The following is an 8,983-nucleotide window of genomic DNA, read 5'->3' on the forward strand; positions in this document are numbered from 1 at the left end:
AAAAAAATGTTCCAGTCTTAAGGCAAAATTTATTGCTCCTCAGGGAAACCTTGAATTCCCTCTCCTCCCCCTAACCCCAGGCCTTTCAACTGGTTAGATGAGGCCTTGTTCTCTTCAGTTCATCTCCTATGCATGAGAAAGCTGGGCAATGAAAAAAAGAAGCAGAATTGATGCATTGGAATTGTGGCATTGGTAAAGAATATTGAATATATCATATCCTAGATGGCCAGAAGAACAGCCACACACACAGAAAAAACTGCTGCTAGAAGAACTGGCATGCTCCTTAGAAGCAAGAATGACTACTGTTTACAACCTTTAAAAATTAGAGTGAATATTGTCAGTCCCTGAAATCCTTTGAAGGAGTAAGTTCCCAAGCAGCTTTTACCTTCCAACAGGCTCCACATTGCAGCCAGAAAGTTCATAAAAAACCAGCCTATTGGTGTCAGATTTCCCAGCTTTAAGTTTTGTAAATGTCCCACAGTTTACAGATACAGTCCCAGATCCCTTAAATTAATCCACAAGGGTCTATGTAATCGGCAGTCTTACTCAACCCTTGTCCTACATCTTGCTATGCACAAACCACCCCACCCACCCTCCTTCTCTGACCCCTTTCCCCACTGTTCCTTAAGGAAGTGATTATAAATTTCCCAATGAGAGGCTTCATCCTCTGGGCTTTTTGTAATCATCCCATCATATTGCGTTTCTTATGCAGCTAAATCAAAGCTTAGCTCAAGGATCTCTTTTAGAGGACCCCCTACTGCAAATCGTTCTACTGTGTGCATTCAGGGCTCAAACTTGGCTCTTGACTTGTCTCATTCCAGATGAAGCATGACCTCCTTAAAGGCAGGGATTGTACTCTACCTATTCAACTTGTATTCCCAGCACCTAGCACAGTGCTGGTATGGGGTTCACTTCACCACTGCTTCAGGTCTGACAGTGTGAGTCCATCTCTTCAAGTTGGCTCTATTGGAAAGCTGTGGTGGACCCTGTTCAGAGATCATCACCGGGGCATCTTTTCTTACTGATGAGATGCTGACCTTTCATTAGCTGGCTCTGGTTTGAGAGCTGTCATGAGTTTTGTATGGCCCAACCTCACTCTAGGGCCAACTGCCAGTGTTTGCAGTCTGCCTTGGAACACAACATTTCTTTGTGCAAAACTAACACACTGGGATGAGAATCAAATCTAGGGTCTGGGGTTCAGAAGCAATGTTTAATCCTTGGAGTTAATGAGGTAAGAAAGACAAGTGTTCCCCACCAGGCTGCAGACCTTGTCATGTTTGACTGGGTGTTCCCAGAATCTGTCAGAATAGGCAAAGCATAGAACTGAGCTCTTTACATTTCATGTAAATGCAGTAATAATACCACACCGTCAACTACTACAATGACTGTCCTCTCGATCTTACGTCTACTCAGCAGAGATTCAGATTTAAAGAACTCAGCCTCTCATGGGAACAGGGTCTTCTTTTGTGACTTTCTAAGTGAGTTGGAATCAAATCAGCAACAACATGTCATTTAGCACAAAAACCCGAGGCATTTTAGACTTGGGTTTCCTAGGGCTGCAGTAATAAACTACCACAAAGTAACAGACATTAATAAGTCCTTATTCGGGGTGTTAGCAGGGCATGTTCTCTCTGAAGACTCTAGAGCAGGGGTGGGGAACGTCTGCCAGCAAGCCTTTATGGCCTGCGAAATCATTTGGTCTGGTCCTGCCAAGGCAACTGCAATTCCAGCCATCACGTTGCTGTTAAGTGCCAACAAGTCCGTTCTGACTCACAACGACCCTGTATAGGGTTTCTGAGGAGCAGCTGGTGGGTTTGAACAGTTAACCTTGAGCTCAAACTGACCTTGTGGTCCAATGCATTATCCTGCAGCACAACACCAGGCCATCACACTGTTGTTGTCAAGCACCGTTGAGTTAGTTCTGACCAATAGCAACCCCATATAGGGTTTCAAGGAGCTGGTGAGCTTGAACTGCCCACTTCGCAGTTCAAACCAACTTTGAAGTCCAGCACATTAATCCGCAGCACCACACCAGGACTTCAGCCCATCACCTTTGTTGTTAGGTGCCATTAAGTTGGTACCTATTCATAGTGACCCTATGCACAACAGAACAAAACACTGCCAAGTCCTGGGCCAACCTCACAATTGTTGCCATGCTTGAGCCCATTGATGCTGCCACTTTGCCAAGCCATCTCACAGGAGGGCTTACTCTTTTTCTCTGACCTTCCACCTTACCAAACATATCTCTTCATTTTGAGTTGTGCCCCATCAGCAAATAAAAGTCCCGCGGGCTTGCCCCATTCACATCATCACGGTCAACTCTACTTTGAGGAGGCAGCTCTTCCTCAGTCGCATTTTGAGTGCCTTCCAACCTGAGGGGCTTATTTTCCAGCACTGTATCTGCCAGTGTTATTCTGCTATTCATAAGGTTTTCAGTGACTAAATATTTGGAAGTAGTTCAACTAAGGAGTGAGTGAGTTAAATGTTTGACCAAATATAGCAGGCTAATTTTTAAGTTGATAATTTAGTAGGGCCCACAAATGATGCTATAAATTTTGGCAGAAAAACGGTTCCCCATTCCTGTTCTAGAGGAAGATTCTTATTTGTCTCTCCCAACTTCTGGTACCCCCTTGACTTACAGCTGCAGCAAAACTTTGTCTCTTTTTGTCTGCTCTCTGTTACCCTCCATCGAAGGCTCTCTTGTCTTGTAGAAGGACAATGCTAAAATTAGATCAGGACCCACCCGGCTCCGGGTTAACCAATAACATCTTTAAAGACTATTTTTAAACAAGGTCACATTAACACTCCACCAAGCCCACTGAGTTCATTCTGACTCATTGTATAGGAACAGAGTAGAACTTCCCATGTAGTTTCCAAGATTACAAATCTTTACAGAAGCAGACTGCCACATCTTTCTCCCTTGGAGCGACTGGTGGGTTCCAACTACTAACCTTTCAGTTAGCAGCAGAGTGCTTAACAACTGTGCCACAAGGGCTCCTTTACAAGTACCAGGAATTAAACGGTATACCTTTTGTAGTTAAGTGCCATCAAGTCAGTTCTGACTCTGGTTAGGGTTTCCAAGGAGTGGCTAATGGGTTTGAACAGGTGACCTTGGGGTCAGCAGTCCAGTGCTTATCCTATATTGCCACACCAGGGCTGTTTCTTGGGAGAAGAAATTTAATATGTAAAACCCCTAGCATCTAAATGGCTAAATCACATTTCTGCTCCCAGCTGGCCACCCTGTTCTTGAAAGTAAAAATTACTATTGAGACTTTGAAAGGTTGAGTAACTTGCCTAAAGTTACTCCAAGTGGTCAGTCCTTAAACTCAGATTATCTGACTTCAGATATGTCCAGCTCAGCTACAACACTGTGTCCACCTGGTCATCATCCAGAGGGTCTCCTCAGCCAGATGACATGCTGAGAAGTAAACTAAAACTGAGGAAAGAAGACTTAGGCTGGACTCCTGACCTTGCCTGCTCTAATCTCAACTCTGACACTTTTTAGTCGAATAGATTTCAGAAAGTTACATAACCCTGTAACTTTTGTCAACTCATCAGGGGAAAAAAATCCCTATTTAATAACAGTAGTTATACTAGCAGGGTGTTCTGAGGATTGAATGCCGTGATGCACATACCAAGTGCTAAATAAATATTATGTAAAACCATCGTTACTGGGCTCACTACTCAACAGCTCTGCACAAGTAACTTCACATCTCAAGTGGAATACCACTTGCCTCATCTGTTCAGTAAGGCTCTGAGACTTGCCCTGATTCGCTTTGACAGAGCTTGGGAATCACTGTACAATGTGAGGTCTGCTTCAGGACCACGCATGCTGGTTTTGCCCTGTTAGGCTGATTAAATTTATAAGAATACTCAAACTTCCCTCTCTCTGGCCATCCTACAAAACTCTTTTCTCCTTTTAAAGGCCTTGTTTTCAAATAAGATTATATTCAATGGCACCCACTTAAACAGAACTCCCTATTATAGAATCTATTCTTACTTATAGTGAATCTACAGGAGAGAGTAGAACTGCCCTGTAGGGTTTCCAAGGTCAGTCTGATTACATTTGTTCTGGTGAGCCCTCACAGCTGGCCTCCCTAGTACTTACTTAGAACTAGCGTGTAGAAGGAGTCCAAGTGTGGTGCTGCAGAATAATGCACTGGACTGCAAGGTCAGAGGTTCAAGCTCACCAGCTGATCCTCAGAAACCCTTTACAGGGTCTCTGTGAGTCAGAACCAATTTGACGGCACTTAACTAACAACAGAAGGAGCTCTGGTAGTGTAGTGGTTACGAATCGGGCTGCTAACCTCAAGGTTGGCAGTTCGAAACTACCAGTGGTTCTGCGGGAGAAAGATGAGGCGTTCTGCTCCCATAAAGGTTTACAGCCTCGGAAACCCTGTTCAGGGTCACTATGAGTCAGAACCAACTCCATGGTATTCAACAACAACAACACACAACTAACAACAGAGTGTAGAGAGGCGTCCTGGTGTGCCGCTGTAGGATAAGCACTGAACTGCTGACTGCAAGGTTGGTGATTCAAACCCACAAACTGTTTCTTAGAAACCCTATACAGGGTCTCTCTGACTCAGAAACTTAACAAGAGTATAGAGAAGGAAAGGAGTTCTGATGGCACAATGGTTAAGCACTTGAATGCTAACGAAAAAGTCAGCAGTTCGAATCTACCAGAGGAAAAATACCTTTTACTTTTTGTTAATGCTGTTTTCCCCAGAAAAAGAATTATTGTATAAATAAATCATACAAAAATGAAAAAAAATATTTTTATGAGAGCTATGTTGTTGAGTGCCGTCGAGTTGGTTCTGACCCATAGCGACCCTGTATAGGGTTTCCAAGGCTGTAAATCTTTACAGGAGCAGAAAGCCTCATCTTTCTCCCTTGGAGCGGCTGGTAGTTTTGAACTGCTGACCTTGAGGTTCGCAGCCCGATTCGTAACCACTACGCTACCAGAGCTCCTTATGAGAGTATATAATACCCATAACATTTTAGCTATGAGTCAAATGTAACAATTGTAAGGGTAGCTCAGGACCAGGCAGTTGTGCCTAGGGCCACTATGAGTCAGAACCTAACAACAACAACAACAACAACAACATATAATATCACTTCACCAGAGATTAACAGACAAATTCATTTATCTGACCAATGTATACAAGTTCCGTTCTATACATCGGTCAGATAAACCCAGATTAAGAAGGAAGAGGCTTTCAGTTCCAAGGGGTGGCTCTTGTTCCACAACAAGGTTTGCCTGAGTTTGGATGTCAGTGTATATAAAGTTTTACTTGTCAACTTCAAATGTCCACCTGACAACAAAAGTCTTTATAGGACCAGGAAACTACTTTTTTGTTTTTCTCTTCCAAGTTTGTTTTCGAATTAACTGTTATCTCCTGTGAAAGGAAGATTTAGGCTTTGACAGTTTTACTTTGGAAGACTAACGGTGTCTGTCTCTTTATTCACCTTGCACAGAGCATTTCGGTATCTAAAATGGATATATTGTGCTTCGTTTCAATATACCTGAAAACTACATTTATCTTTAAGTACAAACCATACAATTATTTTGTTCCTCTGGGGAGAACATATAAAAGTGAACTAACAGTATTCCTCATTGGTTCTTTCACTTACCCAGATCTTTGATCTTTAATGCCTTAGTTCTCTGGGCCTCAGTTTCCTCTCAAGGTAACTGCAAGGTTGACATGAGCTGACATGAAAATTACCCACTGTCGTTAGTATTTTAAAGTGAGAGAAATTGGAACTCATTTTAAAGCATCTGGGGGGAAATGTTGACCATTTATGCTCTAACAAACACACCCAAACACCCTAAGAAAATAATTCTTCCTTCCTCCAGTAGCCTTCAAATATGAATCAATAAAGTACTCAACAATATAGTTATTAGCAGTTAAAAAAAAAAAAATACACGAGTCCTGGTGTGCTGCTGGAGGATAAGCACTGGACCGCTCACCGCAAGATCAGCGGTTCAAACTAACCCAGGAGTTCCTCAGAAAACCCTAGACAGGGTTGCTATGATTTGGCACTTGACAACACCAACCTTATAAATTACATTTTATTTCTTGGGTATTTCCTTTAGATATCTAAATATTGAGGGCAAACTGTTTAGAGGCATTTTTCTCCTACCCAATACAGTTATAAAATTACTTGGTAGAAATTCCAATTTTATGATCTATTATCATTATCCAGTTTTGTCCAGTTCTCTGTAACAGGTTTCCTGAGGCCAAATTTAAGACAATTTGAGCATCAAATAAATAATGATAATACACAATGACAATTTACTAAATTAAAGTGAAAATCTATGAGTGCATGGTGATATAAACAAACAAATGAGGGAGAGGAGGCCACCTGGTTCCTTCCGTGACAGATGGTATTAACATGCTTAATTGCATTAAGGTTCTGCGTTTTTTGCGTTAAAAAGAGGTTTACATAGCAATCTAAGTACCCATTCAACAATTTTTATGCAAGTTTTTCAGTGACATTGGTTACATTGTACACAACGTGTGAGCATTCTCACGGTGTCCATTCTGGTTGTTTCACTTCCATTAATCTAGTTCCCCTGCCCTCTTACTTTTTCATCTTTGTTTTGAAATAACTGTTGACCTTTTGTTCGCATATGTTGATGTTGTTGTGTGCCATTGAGTTGGTTCTGACACATAGTGACCTTATAGGGTTTCAAGAATGGCTGGTGGGTTCAAATTGCTAACCTTTTGGTTACCAATCCAGTACTTATCCTACAGTGCCACACGAAGGCTCTGGTCTCTTCTAGGTGATGTTTTAAAAGAGCACAGTACTCAATTTTTAAAAAGCCAGTCTGTAATTTAGCTACAAGGTGACCTAAGGAGTTAGTTCTGGTTTAAAGGTACTTTAAGTTTTTATGTATTTGTATTTACCTGACTTTAAAATTTTAAGGTTTCGTTTTTGTTTTTAAACAAGAGTAGTTTTCATGGTACAGAGCTTAGAGGGTTTTAAAAATCTTTTTTCTGTATCACTTTTATCATAAAAAAATTACTTGGAAGTCCATATTGATTCAAGGCACTTCTTATTTATTGTTGTTATCAAGTGCGGTCAAGTCGGTTCCTACCCATAGTAACCTTGTGTAGAGTTTCTGAGGAATGGCTGATGGGTTTGAACTGATGACCTTGTGGCTAACAGTCCATTGTTTATCCTACAGTACCACACCAGGACTCTGTATTCAAAAAATATGTATTTTATATTCAAAAAATATGTATTTTGAAGATTTAGTTTAAATATAGATTGTGTTTGGGATATTTGCTTCAACTGGATATATATTAACTAGCCCTTCCTCTCCAAATTCCATTGAAAAAGCAGAGTATGATTCAATAATCAACAGTAGCATTAGAAAACTGGGAGAGGTGCCATCGATAGAGCAGAACAGGGTGGAATTTCTAGATTCAACGTCAGTGAGAACAGATTGACAGTAAAGTGAAGCAGAGCTGAGGGATCCCTCTCCCACATCAGGCAATAAAGAGCAGCTCCAAAAAAAGTGATGTTTTTCTCCCACAAACACAGGAATAATGCCAAGATCAGAAGTAGGAATGGAGAGACCAGTCACCGGATGTTATCTATCTGGGCAATAAAGAAAGAAGCAACTGAACCAGTCTCCCATCCCTAAATATCTAGCTCCAGTTTGTGTTACAGTGGATTAAGGAATAATCCTAGCTTCCTAAAATGTGTGTTTGACAAGGGAGCTTCCTAGAATGAGCCCAGAAGCCTGAGAAATAGGGGAGACTGGCTGCTCCTCTCCTCCCTACACTCCGCAATCCGCAATCCGCAATCCGCAGACTTAGTTTCTGCCAGAAAATGGGCTTGGGCTCGGCTTTAGGAGTCACATCCAGTTAATCTCGATGAGTAACTCTCAACTCCTACCGTGCATAGAGTCACTTGAGGGAGCTTTAGATCAGTGGCTACTGGTGCAGCTACCACTCTTCCGTCAGCGGAGGCTTGAGCATTGATAGGATACTGAACAGGTTAGGACAGATGAAGCCAGGCTAGGAAAAATAGGTTGGCCATCTACTTCCGAAAATCAGCCAGTAAAAACTCTATTGTTTTCTCTGAATAACAACAACAAAAGAAAATTAGTAAAACCGAAAAGCAAGCCCTGTGGATCACAAGGGTGTGCTTTACAGCCAGGGATGGGATGGTGTAGAATATGGCTGTGCCAGGGGTCGCCATGAATTGAGATTATCACAGGCAGCTAACCACAACAGTTCCTCTCCCACTTCTGAAATTCAAGTACAGTTCCTCTATAGCCTGACTACAAGGAGCTCTGGTAGCGTAGTGGTTATGAATCGGGCTGCTATCCTCAGGGTCATCAGTTTGAAACTACCAGCTGTTCCGCACAAGAAAGATAGGCTTTTTGCTCCTGTAAAGATTTACAGCCTCGGAAACCCTGTACAGGGTCCATATGGGTCGGAACTGACTCCATGGCACATAACAACAACAACATAGCCTGACTATAGGCATTCCCAGGTGATTCTAAAGAGTTGAATTAAGAACCACTGATGTGGACACTTTACCCCAACTATTAACTAGTCCCCAGGAATTACCTACCAGTGAAAGAAAACTCTAACCACTCCACGGGAAGAAGTAACAAATTCAACTGAAAGCAAGACTCAACCATTTCTGGTTTGACCTCCTGCTAAGAATTAACTTTTCCACCTCCAAAAGTCAAAAAGTATGGATGTTAGGGTTTTAGTTCACATATTTACAGGCTTATGTCAAATAAATTGTGTTTAAACATGTCTCTGAGATTAGCGGATGACTGCAGACAAGTTCTCTCCTTAATACACTTGTCTTCGTCTTTGTTGTTAAGTGCTGTCAAGTCAGTTGTGACGCATAGCAACTCTATATAGGGTTTCTGAGGAGCAGCTGGTGATCTTGAACCACCCACCCAACTTGCAGTCCAGCACATTAACCCACAGCACCACACTAGGACTCCTGT

The sequence above is a fragment of the Chrysochloris asiatica genome, unplaced genomic scaffold, assembly GCF_000296735.1.
Source record: "Chrysochloris asiatica unplaced genomic scaffold, ChrAsi1.0 scaffold00004, whole genome shotgun sequence".
NCBI classification, from domain to species: domain Eukaryota; kingdom Metazoa; phylum Chordata; class Mammalia; order Afrosoricida; family Chrysochloridae; genus Chrysochloris; species Chrysochloris asiatica.